Here is a 15,475-nt window from a genome sequence, read left to right as displayed (position 1 = left end):
GAAATGCTACTCCCAAGAGTGGCTTCATTATTTTAACGGTAGGATACACATATACAAACTATTTGTTCACATTGAAGCTAACAAATATGCAAATAAACACAAACAATTAGCAAATTAGATAATATGCTTTTGTACTTGCAGAATTATTAGTTTATTTAATTAAGACACCTGTCTTAAACAGAAGTGTTGCACATGGAAGAGCTGAATTAACCTGGCTTGGTGGTGGATATATAAGATTTGTTCAGCTATTAAAAGTGCCTGTAGAAATGAAAATGCATTTTATTTGCTGGTGTTCATAATCAAGGCAAAAGCTCTTTATTTAATCCTGTGAATTAAACAGATATGAAAAATAGAATTTGTGTATTTGCTCACTATTGTTTTTTATTGCAGACATTTTTCCAGAGCTATTTTTAATTCTAATCTCATAGATTGTCATCATCCTTACACAGAGATGGTCTCACTCACCTCACGGTTTCTCTTTACTGAGTAAACCTTCAAAAGCTTACAGTATGTCTTACTCTTCGAATGTGCCAATATTGATAACAACCTGCATCGTTCAAACACAAATTTTAATATATGTATTCCTATTTCCCCTCCCTAATAGAACATTTTTAAAAATTAAAAGAGCAAAGATCCAGAATGACTCAAAGACCATAGCCACAGATTGCTTCGGCACCTCCCGTTTGTCCTAAGTACCTCATGATGCCTTCGGGTATTTATTCCAGCATCTCCCAAGCACCACTCTGGGCTACCCACCCCTCCCGCGGCACTTGGCCCCACCATCTGAGTTCATGGCCAGTGAACTAATACACATACACATGTGACCATCTCATGCCTAATACAGCTCTAATTCCAGAACCTCCCTTGTGCCACAGCCTTCTGCATCCCGTCATTCCTGCCACTGTGAGAGTCACTTCTTCTTGAACCTCTCAGACTGTAACCCACCTTCTGAGTTCACTTTCTTGTAAAAAGTTGTTTCTCCTTCTACTAAATGTCTTACACATATTCTCATCATACATATATCTTCAACCTGCAGTGGTGCCGTGGTCCAGAGCACCGGCACTCGGTCTCAGTTGCCTGGGTCCAGATGTCAGTTCTGCTACCGATTAGTTTTGAGCCCGGGCACGCTGACTGGACTCCTGTGCCTCGGTTTCCTCACCTGCGAGCGGACAACATTAGCATCTATTTTGAAGGAGAGGATTCACAGGCCTCATTGATGAGATGGGGATAATATAGTATTTATGTCGAAGTATTACTATCACAGTTGAGCGTGTTAACACAGCTATGTAAGGAGAGGGCTCCAGCACCAAGCTATGCCAGTTCCAGCTATGTTCCTACTGAAATCCAGTTTGTTTGCACTATGCTACCAAATACAGATTTTTATCTTTTAAAGATCACTACTAATCCCTTAAGTACCAGATCAAGTAACTTTTCTCAATCTTTATCCTCTTCTACTTATTGGCCTTTGCTCCCCTCTGGCATTGAATTTTCCCAAATATTCTCCTGAATGACTGAGAGCTCCCTTCTTCCTGGACCAATTTATCTTCCTTTCTGTCCCTTAAATAGCTTTGGTTTTACAAAAGGCTGGGTCTTCAAGGCCTCTTCTTGGAAACCCCTGCCTTTGTTAGCTCCTCAAGCCCCATCTCTCAGTGATCACATTTATACCTGCAGATTTCACGCAGTCTTTTCCAAGCTCTGGTTCTGCATTTCTGCCGGAAGGTCATACATCCCACTAGCATTTTACTCTCAACATGCTCCAGTCCAAACTCTACATCCGAAACTGTTTTGTAAGCTTCATTTCCCCATTTCTTAACGCCTCCAGATTGCTTCTGAAAGTCCAGGCTCAAAGCAAAGGTAGCATTGTAAAGTATGTTCTAGCCATTCTGTCCTTTGAAGATCTTTGGCATTTGTTGCTCTTTCCTATTACCTGACTTGAATCTACTGCAAGAGTCTAAAGAAAACAAGTTGCATGTCTGAATCAGTGCAATGCCACACTCTCCGGAAATGAATCAGCCCCCAGAGAATGAAACTTTTAAACCTGCAGTGAGCAAGAAAATGTAATTGTTCATCACTTAACCTATGTGGTATATGTGGAAAACATTGTTTCTTATGTATGGGCGTGACTTAGCTGTGGCACACGGGACTGTTGTGTCCAAAACGACACAGTGGTTGTATACAGATTGGCACTCTGAAATCTTTAGTATGAAGCTGTCTCATACATCCAGATATTATCACTGAGAAATGTTATAAAAGAAGTTCTATTATTTTGCAGCTTTGAAGGCTGGCCTAACAAAATACGTGAGACATTATTTCTTTGCAAATCATAGTGAAGCGCAATGCTGGAACCACAACTATTACATCAACACAGCAGGAAAGGGATTCATACAGATTTTAAGGAAGATCAGGTCAAACCAGATACTGAATTCACATTCACGAAATGATTTTTCAGTGTTTCATTTAAGCTTTCTTGCCTTCACTAAAGGAGTTACTTTGTGTGGATATGTGTATCAAGAAATCCCTACGCTATTTTTGCCTACAACCCTTAAAAAAAGGGAATACTTCTCTCATCAAATTTGCTTTTTCGGCTTTGTGCTTTGGTAGAGAAGTTTACCAAATTGTATTTCATAGAAAAATCCTGAGATTCTTAAAGAAAGATGCTGGAGAGAAACTAGATCATCTTTCAGGCCATTTATCAAAGTGCTCATTTCCCATGCCAAGGCGGGTGAAACAATAATAAACACTGAGAAATGAGAGCTGCAAAACAGGAAACAGAAAGAAGAAGAAAGCTGATGTGTTGGTCCTTCCCAGCTTTGAATCCCAGGTGGGAATTTTCAGATGGCTTGTAAATCACACTTTGACAAAACGTGCTGTGCTTTCTGAGGCAACGGTGACATTTCTTCCCTGTTTTCCACGGGGATCTTGCCCTAACGTTGTGTCTCAGAGGCAAAAGCTTGTCAAGCCATCAGAAGAATTTTCCCTAAATACAGGGGAGTGGTACCTGCTTCTGTAAGAAGAGTAGTCTAAGGACTTGGCGTCTTCTCTCCTCCAGGCAGATCACATGAGTGGTGACGGGGCTGCTCATCTGAGTGGTGCTTACTAAATCAGCATAATGACCAAGACATCCTATTGTCTGGGGCATGTGGCTTTTCTCTTTTGTCTCTCAGTATGGAGAGTTTACCAGGATGGATTCAAGTTGATGCATAAAAAATTTTCCTTTTCCAAAGAAAGAAAATACACATATTCTCTCTATGACTAAGTAAGGTCACCCTTCTTGGATTGATCCCTACAAATCGGTGAATAGATTGGGTTGAGTGTCAGAGTCATCCTTAGATTATATACTCCCCAGAAAAAATAAATAAATAAATAATAGTACTGCTAGTATGACAAAATACTATCTTCAAAAAGTATTTATCAGTTTTTCTTCTTTATGGCTCCGAGAAAGGCAGTAAGGAATACAACTGGCCTCTACAAGGTTTCTGACCTAAGAAAACATTAGAGCTGGAAGGACCCTAAGATAATAATGGAGAGATTAATACATAAAGCAAAATGCCTGTAAATATGCCAAGTAGACAAAGGCATTTATAAGATCCAAACTTCCCAGTCCAAGATGATAGGAGAGGTATATTTAATGAAAACAAAGGGTAAAAAAAAGGATACCTCATTGAAAGTATATTTCAGTATCATGTTCAAAAGAATACTGAAAAATATACAGTGTGACATATTTATAAAGCAATTCTAGACAAAGAAAAAAATAGGTGGCATATATTGTGTGTCCACAGGTTGCACAGCAAGAGAAAGTGGGTCAATTCCCTTTCTGACCCTTGGGATGTTTAAAATAAAGAAGTATATATTGACGGTGAGAACTTATAAGGTTAGCTTGCATATGAATCTCTTGCTTTGGGGACATCATAGAGCAGTTTGTTTGTTTTTTTCCTTTGAATCTGAGACTGTCCCTACCTCTAGGCAGGCCAGATGACCTCGTGAGTTCCCTTTCAGCCACAATACTCTGTGAAATCAGAAAATGGTCCCAACCATGTCAGGAAACCTGCCAGTCCTTTTTGATAATGGAAGAAGGCAAGCTGAAAAAACATTCAATAAACATAAAGCAAGCATTATTGATGTCTTAAAAGTGTTAGTATCCCTTGAAACACAGGAGTATCCAGATTAAAATCATTGGCACCAGCAGGATCAGAACTCCCACTGCTAAGCGATAATGCATTTTGCATTAATGCTTAACGTTGAGAAATCCTGACATGTCACACCAAGGGAGTTTGAAGTAAAAATATTCCCTTTGAATTGCGGTCCTGTGGGCCTCACTGGACTCGATTTAAGGGAAGGAAGCACATCACAGTAGAAACTTCAAGAGCTCTAGTGCTTGTGGCTCCAGACTATGTTCTGAGGATTTCCACCCAGCAGAGGGAAGAGCCTTGTCCTGGAGCCTGCAATTCAAAAGTCCCTCCCAATGATTTGGGGAACTGCTTGAATGCAGAGGGCATGTCTTTTTATTCCTTTATTTGCCCTGTTTTCTAGCAGCTATTACGATGGTCTACCAAAAGTAGGCACCTAATGCTTGACCGAAAAATGAAGATTTCATCTTCTTAGCACCACTCAGCCGTCCTCTGCACTGTAAGAACCCCACCCTACCCTTTCCAGGGGGCCAGCAAAGGAACACACATCATTTCTTTTAACTGATAGATGATTATTTCCAACACTTTGTTTCCTCTGCCCTAACCTCAAGTTTCAAAAGAGTGAAAGAGAAATATTAATAGTTGGAAGCAGCCTGACTACCTAAGAGAAAATCAGTGTGGAGCAGACACCAGCTGTGCAAGCTTTTGTGCCCCTAAAGAACCCTGTATGCTGAGAAGCAGGAAAACAACAGTCAGCTTGGACGTTGAAATTTGGTGATTAACTCATCTGACTAAACGCAGACGAGTAAAAATGCTCTTCCTGGAGAAGGGAGCCTGAAACACAGAGCAAAATGGGCATCGCTTTTATGGCCAAACACATTTTGGAGAAGAAGAAGGGAGAGTCTATTTCTATTTACATACTTGAGCAGACTCCTCCTCCCTCCCCTACCCCACCCCCAGCTGCCAACCTAGGTGTCTGGCCGGCGTCCACGGTAATCTGTTCTCCTTCATTATGTTAATTTGTGGGCGGAAAGATTTCTGTCATCTTCGCATCGCTTGTACAGCAATGGTAAACACCTTGGCCTGTCTGTAATTGGACAGGTGTCTGCACTGATGTCACCCAGCTTTTAATTCAATTACAGTACTGGCGGCTCTGCTCTCATTACCCACTCATTTCCGTTGCACTTTCGAGTCGGGCGGTGAAATCTGCACACAGCATTCGCCTATGCCGAGTGCAAAGTCTGTGATCCCTTTGCAAAGATCATGCACAATATCTCACATGGGCTCCAACGATCCAAAAGTGTTTTCATGATAGCAAAGGCATTTGGAATAAAATGGAGACGAGTGTTCTCACTTCGTCTTTACCTTTAAATTATCTATGATCTTAGCAGTGTCTTCTACCCACTGGCCTGTAATTAGGAGCAGTTCAGCAAACAGAAAAGCTGCTTCTCGCTTCCTCTCCCTGGGGCTTTCCTCCATCTCAAGAGAATTCATCAGAGTACAACTGTCTTATTTATTTGCTGGCACTTTACATTTGGATCAAGAAGGTGAGGGTGGGCAGGGGCAAGGCATTTATTAAGAGGGCCATCTGGCAAGGGATACCACACAGGCAGGACTGCCACTGCTGTGTGGACACATAAAGGAAGGACCCACTTTCTAAAAGAAACCCATCCAGAGGAAGGCCAGCAGAAGGGGAGGAGACTTCTGCTGCAGTGCTGATAAATTCTAATTTTTAAGTATACATTCCAGAATAAGTTTTGACCTGCAAACCAAACTGGTAGATGAATGAGAGAGAGTAAATCAATCTACCCTGCCAAGCTTTCTGCCCACTTAAAGGAGCCTCTGAAAATAAATTAAAGTTCCAACACAGACATTCTGACACACGGAGACCCCATGAAACTGAATAATGACATTTGTTAAATAGGGATGAGAATGTAATGGCCTAACAGAGATCTGGAAACACCCAGGATGCTTCTCTTCTGGTTCATAATAGCTTAGAGTGGTGGCAATTTGTTACTGTTGTGTTTTTTGGTAATATTTTCAATGAAAATAAGGATTTCTAGTATCTGTAAAATAAATGAGTCCATTTTTGTTTCAACCAAAAGGTAGAACAGTAAATGCATTTACCCCAAATCTAAGGTAATCCGTTGGGAACTCTAATATTTTAGACTTAATTTCCTTCAACTGGACTTCTTTTAAGGTGCAGATATCATTTACCTTGGATCCAAAACTGAACATATTTTGATACTTACCAATAGGAAAAAAAAATTCTTCTATTTTCTTTATAAATACAGGTTCTAATCCCAGTCTTAGAGAATGGTGTAAACAGTGATTGCCATTGACCTCAAAGCATTATCCAGTGAAGATTCTCTCAGGCTTACATCTAACTTCAAATTTTTAATCAATGCCTTCATGGTAAGAACTGGAGTCTCTGTCATTTTCGTTCTAGCTCTGTAATAGGTTCAAAGCTATCCCCCTCCCCCAATGTTAACTCTTTATCTAACATAATCGGCTGACATAGAAATTATTAGAACTCTCCGAGAAAATTTAGGAGTTGACTAAGCATGGAGGCAGAGAAGGAGACAGGAGGAAAAGAAAGAGAAATGAAAGGTATCCTTTATCAGTCAGAGTTCAGGTCCCCTGCCCAAAGCCTCCGACACTATAATCCCACCATACAGAGGGGGCTGCTGGTAGTCAGGGTGTGAAATATGTTGCTCAAATCTAATAGCAGGGCCAAGATTAGAACCTAGTCTTCTGACCTCAAAATCATTGTTCTTGCCATTCAACCTAAGCCCCAGTTCCACAAAAAAGAGAAAAATGGGTTGAAGAAATATTACTAAAAGTAGTAGCACACTTTTTATAGCAAGTACTTAATTTAAAATAAACCTTAAAATGTGTTAATAAGTTCATTATTAAAACCTACTGTGTTCAGACAGAAACATGTTTATCCCCACAAATGACTAAGTGTGTATGCCTATAATAATTCCTTACAAAAACAAGTGATTCATAAGAAATGCTTACCAGTGAATGTGTGTATGTGTGTGTTACTGAGTACAACGCTGGACTTTGATAAATATACACACTACATGTATGTATACATATGTGATTTTTTTTAGTAGTTACAAATATAAAATGGTCATAAAAATTAAAAAACAGAAAATGGGGTAACCATTCCTTTTCTTTATGAAATCTGATTGGTAGCCTTGAAGTATTTATATAAAGTACTGCAACATTATAGACATGCCTAGTTGATATTCACTCTAAATATATATAAAATTTATATATTGCCATAATTTTCAGCCATAGTACAACATGTGGCCAGAATGAAATCCACATCCTACCCTGCAAATTCTTACTGCATTAAATGAAATGAAAAACTTGTAAAAAGGTCTATCTGAAGATCTTACAATGCACAAGTAGTTCAGGCGCATTATGTATTCAGTTCAGGAGAGTTAGACAAAGCTATTAACTCATCAACACTACATTACCTAATGAAATGCTTCTGTATTAGCTAAGCAGGAACATTACATCATTTCTATTTTTACTATTTATGTCATAGGCCATATTTTTGTCCTGTGAAATTTTTTCAAACTTACTTCTTTCAAGATTTACATTTAAAGAAATAGTTTGTAATAAACTACAATTTTGCAATATTAATTTAGGGAGTGCTGTTAAAAACTGCAAAGACTTCCTCAAAATTCATCTTTTAATAATACTGGTAAAATGCATTTTTAAAATTAACTTCTGAAGTTTTCCTTTTGGCAGAGACCCCTAAATGCCTTTCTTAATGTATCTTCCTCTTATTCCACAGTAAAGTAAAAAGATTTGTCAGCTGGACAAATGGCTACTTTAAATAAGGACAAGATTTCCCAGGAGCTAGGTATACCATATGACTATAAACTTAGTGGCTATACCTAGCATACACATAAGTATATAGAATGTAACCAGAGATGGGGAAATAACTTCTGAAATATGTCTTTAAAGTGAATGTGTCTATCCTTCTTCACCCATCCCTCTTTCTTGCTGGATGGAAACCAGACTGGATGGCTGCAGCTCATGCAACCATTTTGGACCATGAGGCAAAGGTCTTTTCCCTAGTGTGGCATTAGAAAAAGATAAAGTATATGAGTCTCTGGCATTGAACATACCAATCTACACTGACTAAGTGTAAACACCTATTGCCAGAGAGAGAGAAAAACTTAATCTTGTTTAAGTTACTGTTATTTTGGGTTTTCTGACTCTCAAGTGAAATTAATTTAAAATGAAAAACTTTTCTTTGCTGTTTTTCCCCCATAAAACTTTCTTTTTTTTAACATAATATTATACTTTAGAGGGTGTGCTTGGGCGATATCATGGTGCTATAAAAGCAGATTGCTTGTTCTGTGTATTTTATAAAACTAAAACATATTACCAAAAAAAGGGCAGATCACAATGGTGGGTGGAATCTAGCACTAGCGTGGAACATAGTAGATACTGTTTTTGTTTTTAGTAAATGAATATTTTCTGCTCTGTGTAATCATTAGCATTGCAGCAGTATTAGTTTCCATTATTTTTAATTGTAAATATGAGGTGTAGATTTTGGAACTAATCTTTAGATTCTATTTACCTACCAACATTTTTTCCATTGGGAATATACACATTAAATTCCATATATATTTAAATTGTGATCGCTCTGTATATGATTGTGTAAAATTTGAAAACTACAGCACTGGTAAGACGTTAGTAAGAACCAATTGTTCCATACTCAGCAAGATAAAACAATATTAACATTGCCTTAACTACAGGGATAGAACCAGAAAGCTGTATTTATTCATTTCCCTTTTCCTTCATCCCTTTCAGAAAACTGTATTGATCACCTACCTTGAGCAAGGTACTGAATATGACTTAAAATAACTATGAAACATAACACTTGTCTTCCAGGAGCTTACTGTCAAGTGAAGAAGTAAAATGGGTGCACAAAGAGCATCCACAGGCAGTTTTAACAACTGTAGAAAAAGAATTTTAGTAGAATAAAAAATCCTGCATATCCTAGATAAATAGTGATGGAAGTTTTTACTCTAGTCATTTTTCTTCAAGGTTCTCAAATAAATATAATAAGGATTATATCATAGATAACATATATTATATATGATATGGGTGCATATACATATACATACACAGGCACATACACATAAAGAGTAGCATCTTACTTACTAATGACTGATGGCTGGGGTTAAATTCCAGAGTCAGGCAGAAGCAAAAATCACATATGATTTAAAGTACCCTTGACAACTCCATATAAGGCCCATAAAGTACAGTACATTGGGTTTTGGATATGCCTCTAACTCTTCCCTAGTCCAGAAATCTCTAAGGCTCTTGGCTTTTCATCCTTTTTGCAGGGACCCCAACAATGAGTTTTACTTTTTTGTCAGTGGTTAGGAAACCTTAACTCATTCACACATTCTTCCCAGCTAACAGACACTGACAGCTGCAGGACTGGATAGCATCTTTTGCCAATGCAATTATTTTAAAAGTTGTTTTTTTCTTGACTTCACATCTTCCCCAGTTCCAAAATATGCAGTTAAATGTTTGTAACTTAAGTACATGTAGAACAGACTCTCTTACAAAATTACAATTATATTTCATTCACTGAATTGCATGCATGGGTCTCTTCTGTTCTCTAACCTAATAGGCATCTTGCCACTTATAACTTATTGTTTGTTTGTTTTTCCATTTCTCATATAGTGTTCTCCCTGACTTTCTACAAGGCATCACAGGGTAAGGGTGGAGGGCTGGACTTCTTAGAAATGCAGACTCTCTCTTGCAAGGCCTCCGCAGACCTACTGAATTAGAATCTGCATTTTGCCAAGATCCTAAGCAATTCTCACTTTCTTTCCAGGGGCAACTTTCAGAAGCACTGCCCCCAAGTGACAAAGGTCCTACTTACACTGGATGTTTCCTAACTTGCCCTTAGCACTGCTCTGGGGAGGGAAAACAATCCCTTCTCACCTGACCATTGCTCTCATGACTAGGTTTTTCACTATGGTGTTCACAGATATTCTGTAAGACAACCAACTGGAGTAGTTGATTAAATGCAGATTTCTAAATCCTAGCCCAAGTATACAGATTTTGGCATGCGGAACTCAAGAATATGCATTTTTTATAAGCAGCCCAGGAATGTCCTTAAGACCAATAAAGTTGAGATTCATCATTATTAATCCTAGCTGTAGATGAGAAAGAAAAACAAGACATGGATTTTCAGTATGTAATCCAATTTCTAAAGGTAGAAGATTAAAGTCTACTGCATATGAGGACTGAACCAGTTTTAGTAGCAAAAGCTGTCCTATCAGTTGTATTATAAATTAAAATGTCTTTCATTTATTTTTCACCCATAAATTTAGATTTATTTGGGTCATCTGGAAGATTATTATTATTGGTTCTTCTGTTAAACTACAGTGTATAATAAATAGTAATTATTATTATTTATTATTCTATCTGAGGAAGGACTATAACTCCTCGACTTTAACTCAATGTCATACAACAATAAAACTGAGAAAGTATATTCTGTGTACAAATTATAGCCCTAGCACTATGCCAGGTGCTATAGTTATTATGCTGATAATTAAGTTTACAGGTTTAATATCTTAAAGAAGAAACAAAAATAAGAAGAATTGTATACATGCTAATTCTTGAATCTGCTCTTTCTTGACATGATTTCAAATCAAATAATGAGTCTTTTTCTGAGCAGCCCTTGATTTGAAGGGAAATGGCAGGACCGTCTCTCTGGGCAGCAGCGGTGCTTGGTCACAGGGCTGGAGGGAAACATCAGCAAAAGCTAGAGCAGAGTTAATTGGAGCCCTTTGCAACAAGTCTAAAGATACACTGGAGTAATAACTGCAAGGCTTTCTACCCTGAGGCTCCAGCTGAGGAAATGAACTTTCAAGAACTCCCTGCTCTGAACCCGGGCCTTTAGAGGGCCCAAAATCCAACCCTGTGGCTCTGAGGGGCCCATTGGCTCCTGAGTAGGGCTGTTAACCCTTGGATCTCCATTGCTATTGGGTTTGTCTCATTTAATCCTCTGGTAGCCAAATCTATGAATGGTAAATACGCTGTCTCACTATTCTGTTCTTCCAGTTAATGTGTTGTTGTTGGTTTTCTGTTGTCTTCTGCATTTTGTAAGTCTGACCCTAAGTTTCCACTTCTTCCCAATAATCAATTCACTTAATATTTGTTGTTCTGTGATTTTTCCTTTGCTACATCTATCTGCTTACTTTTAATATTTTATCATTTTGATACATTTATCTTTCCTTGTCCTTCATTTTCAAGTTTCAGTTGGTAGGTGGAAGTTGTCAAGAATTTCTGGGTGAAATTGAGGCTTGATCACTAGTGCCAAACTCCTCCCTGTAACAGTGCTTCCCAATGCTGGCTGTGTAACAGAATTATCTGTGGACACTTTAAAAATACCAAAGCCCAGCATACATTCAAAACCAAAAGAGTGGACTCTGTAGACAGGGCCTGGCAGTATGATTATTTAAGGCTCTCCAGGCAGCTCGGAGTGCAAGCATGGTTGACGACTCCTACCTTACACTACCAATGAAATGACCAAAGTTTTAAACAAAGCTGGGAGGACGTCAGGCAAAGACAAATGAGCTACTTGATGGGGAATTCAGGGCAAACCTAATACCATGCTGGGTTTAAAATGCCCACAAGTTTTCAGCATCCTCCTTTACCAAATACTGGGATGAAGGGAGGTGAGACACACTGAGGTGAAACTAATGCAAATGTTCCTGGATTGATCCTGTCATAATCCCAGGGAAGATTTGTATTAACAGAAGTTGGTACCCGGTAAAATGATTTTCAAATTCCTTCATTTTTCTGAGCAAACATCCAGTCTGAAGATAAATGTAGGGAAGGGGCAGGTGAACTATGGAAGTGGGGGTGGGGAGGAGAGACATTTAGCCAATTGGAAAAAACCAGCTGTAACTCAAAAAGAAGAAGAGATCATAGCACTCAAATTATGGAAGACTATTATGCTTCAGGGAGGACTTAATTTAGGAAATCTGTAAAATTTTTAAATCATCAGTTTTATGCTATTAATAAGCTCTAAAAGGACTTGGAATCCATTAAACAAGAGACAGAAGGTAAGTGGTAAACAACAGGAATGAAAATTGAGAATGAGAGGTGGGCAGAAATCAAAACAAGCTGACAAATGCAATCATACAGAAGACTGAAACAGAAGAATTAAAAAAATCATCTTCAAAGTTCCAAAGAGCAAATCAATAGTTCAAAAATTAGAAAATTAAAGGGAAATAATTAACGAAGCAATAACCTAGAATTCAGAGAATGAATAGTGTAAATGTCACAATTAATTGGACACTTACTACATGAATGTTTCTGAGAATAATATTCTATGTAGATAATTCATTTTCTTTCACAACAATGCTGTAACATAAAGTTTTACCTCCAGTCTTTCTAAGAGGAAACTCCAATATAAAGATAGGTTTCTAAATTATCCTGAAATCACACAGCTATCAAGTGACATAGTTGGGATTTGAACCTAGATCGATTTGATGCTATAAGCTGTGTCCTGGACAGCTAAAATACAAGGAACAAACTACAAAGAAATATGCAGTATTGAAAACTGCTATTTTTTACTTGAAGTAATGATAATATATACAACAGCAAACTTCCTAAGCCAAAGACCTAGATCTGTAGAGTAAGAGCTTGCTACATAAGAGAAAAAATTAATGAAAAGACAGCAACACATTTTCTGAAAACTTAATTGGTAAAGAACTCTATGAACAAATAAAGTTAAACTGTCTTGTGCATCCAGTATTAGCATTGTTTCATTTAATAATTACCACTCTAACAACCAAAACTGAACATTAAAATCTCAACAAAAGCCACCGCAGAAATGCTAAAAAAGGGTGATTATTTTCAAGATCAATAGCAAAACTGCTCATAAGCTACAATATCTATTGTTCTCTCTCTCTCAGCACCTTGTTTTCTCAACCAAATGGCAAAGCAGCTGCCACCAATCAATCCATATACCCCTAATATCTCCACCAAAGCTAGCTTTCTAGCTCTACTTTCACAGCCCTTCCCTTTCATTTTCTATTATTTGTTTTTTTATTTTCTGTGACATCCTCTGATGTTGACAATTATTTAACCTAGGGTTGGTGCCTCTCAATTCACCTTCCTTCCAATATCCTGATTCCGCACAATAAAAATCCACCTGGCAACACCAGAGTTCTCCACAATCATTAAGATTACCTTCTACATATGTCCTTATCTATTCATTTCACAATGGTGAACTGCAGATACATTTTAAAAACCCTTGAGGAGAAAACTGTTAAAGAATTCATAGTCTTTAACAGGCAAGAACAAAGAATAGCAGAAAAAAAGGATTAATAAACAATAATAGCAAAACTGGAAAGCATGATATATGGTGGCAGAAATCAGAGAAATTACACAAATTGTAAAACAAATGTGAATGAATTAAACTCCCATACTAAAAGATAAAGGACTTCAAGTTTAATATAAAACTAAATCAAACTATATTTCTATTTACATAAATTGACCTAAAATGTGACTTTGAAGGCTAAAATATAAATAATGAATATAAAGGTATTAAGAGGAAAGATACAAACAAGGTTTTCTGTGCATTTGCACTGACAATTGTTGCATATGGATAATAATTGCATATTGACAATAATTAACATCAGTAGTTGAGACTTTTCTAATTAGTTGTTTATACATTGGGTTTATAAAAATAAGTAACACTGGTCAGTGGTTCTCTAATTTCCTTCTCTTCGTATACCTTGACCTGATTATAACGTCCAGTAATATACTGCACTGATTTTCCATCTCACAGGGTCTCTCTTCCAGGATGACATCCTTCATAATCATGGGAGAAGCTACTATAATTTCAAAAGCCTCTCTGCCCCCAGCTTCACATTTGATTTACCTCAAATTTAGAATCACTACTTCAGAGAACTATATTATATATTATCAATATTGCATATCCAAAATAAACAATATCTAATATAAACAAATATTACTCTACTCTGAATAGAGAGTATGAACTATTTTTTTTTTCAAATTACACATAGAAAATTAACAAAAATTTTTAAAGGATGATACATGTAGAGGAAATGGAAATTCATGACCAGGATTCTCTCCTGGCTTTAATATTGTCCATTGTATACATAAAAGAGCATGTTTGCATACTCTTACATGGGCGACAGGATGTTTGCTGGACAGCAGGCTGTTCAGCCCCCCAACCCCACAGAGCCGCCCCTCAGTCACGGGAGTACCCACCCAGGGGAGGGGCGGAGAGGAAACAGGAGCACCTTGGAGATAATTGGTTGGCCCGCCAGTCACCGTACAGACCCGCCCACAGAGTTTCTCCAGGGGCCTGCGGCTGGGAAGGGGAGAGCTGTCCAGCTGTCCGAGCAGAGAAGAGGAAGCAGGGGGCAGAGCTGCAGAGCCCCAGGGCCAGGAAGGGAGCAGAGAGCCCTGCGCTGGGGAGCACGGGGGAGCAGCCCCAGAGCCAGAAAGAGACTGAGGTGCTGCCGGTCGCTTGTACACCACCAGGCGGATGAGACTCCGGCTTTTGAGCTACTGTCATGAGAATAAACATGGTATGAGGCCCTCTTAACTCTGAACTTCCCCTTGTCTTTATTCGGTCTCATTGAATTCATAGTGAACTTGCCCAGATCAGAGAACCCTCTCCTCCCAGAGCAACATTATGTTGACTACAGAATTTTTATTTAAATCTGCACATAAAAATGCAAATCAAAATAAAAGAAAAAAATGATAAATGTGGGGTTTATAATACATAAGGCAAACATAATATTCCTAACACATAAAGAAATATTTAGATCAATGAGAAACGTGAAACCTCCAATAGAAAGACTGACAATGAAACTTCCTAGGCATGCCCTAAAAACACAAATGACCAGTAAACACTGAAGAATACTCAATGTCTCTAGTAATCAAATAAACCAGATTAAAACACCATTATGATGTAGTTTGACAATTTGCAAAACTTTTTTTTTTAATGATATTGTTATTTATAATTTAAAAAATATCTATTTGGTCTGGGTGCCTGTTTACAGCTCCTGCAAAACTTTTTTAACTGTCGAAGTTTTCAACGAGGATGAAATGAAATGTACAATCTTGCATTCTGCCTGCTGGTGGGAGTTTATTTTGTACAGCCTTTTTGGCAAGTATTTGGCGGCATACAAATAACTATCCTTTGTAGAGAAATTACCATATGTTAAACATTGTGCTACACCCATTAAAAACATCTGATAGCTAACATTTATACAATGCAATCCATGTGTCAAGTGCTGTTCTGTGTGCTC

General features: G+C 38.0%; 1 protein-coding gene across 1 annotated transcript in view; it reads right to left on the bottom strand.

Annotated features, from left to right (window-relative positions):
• Positions 1-15,475, bottom strand: part of USH2A (usherin) — a 721,517-nt gene that overhangs the window by 388,448 nt on the left and 317,594 nt on the right. The window lies entirely within an intron of this gene.

This window comes from Manis javanica, chromosome 14, assembly GCF_040802235.1.
Source record: "Manis javanica isolate MJ-LG chromosome 14, MJ_LKY, whole genome shotgun sequence".
Taxonomy (NCBI): domain Eukaryota; kingdom Metazoa; phylum Chordata; class Mammalia; order Pholidota; family Manidae; genus Manis; species Manis javanica.
The sequence above is the reverse complement of the archived record's forward strand: the minus strand, read 5'-3'. Positions and strand labels throughout refer to the sequence as shown.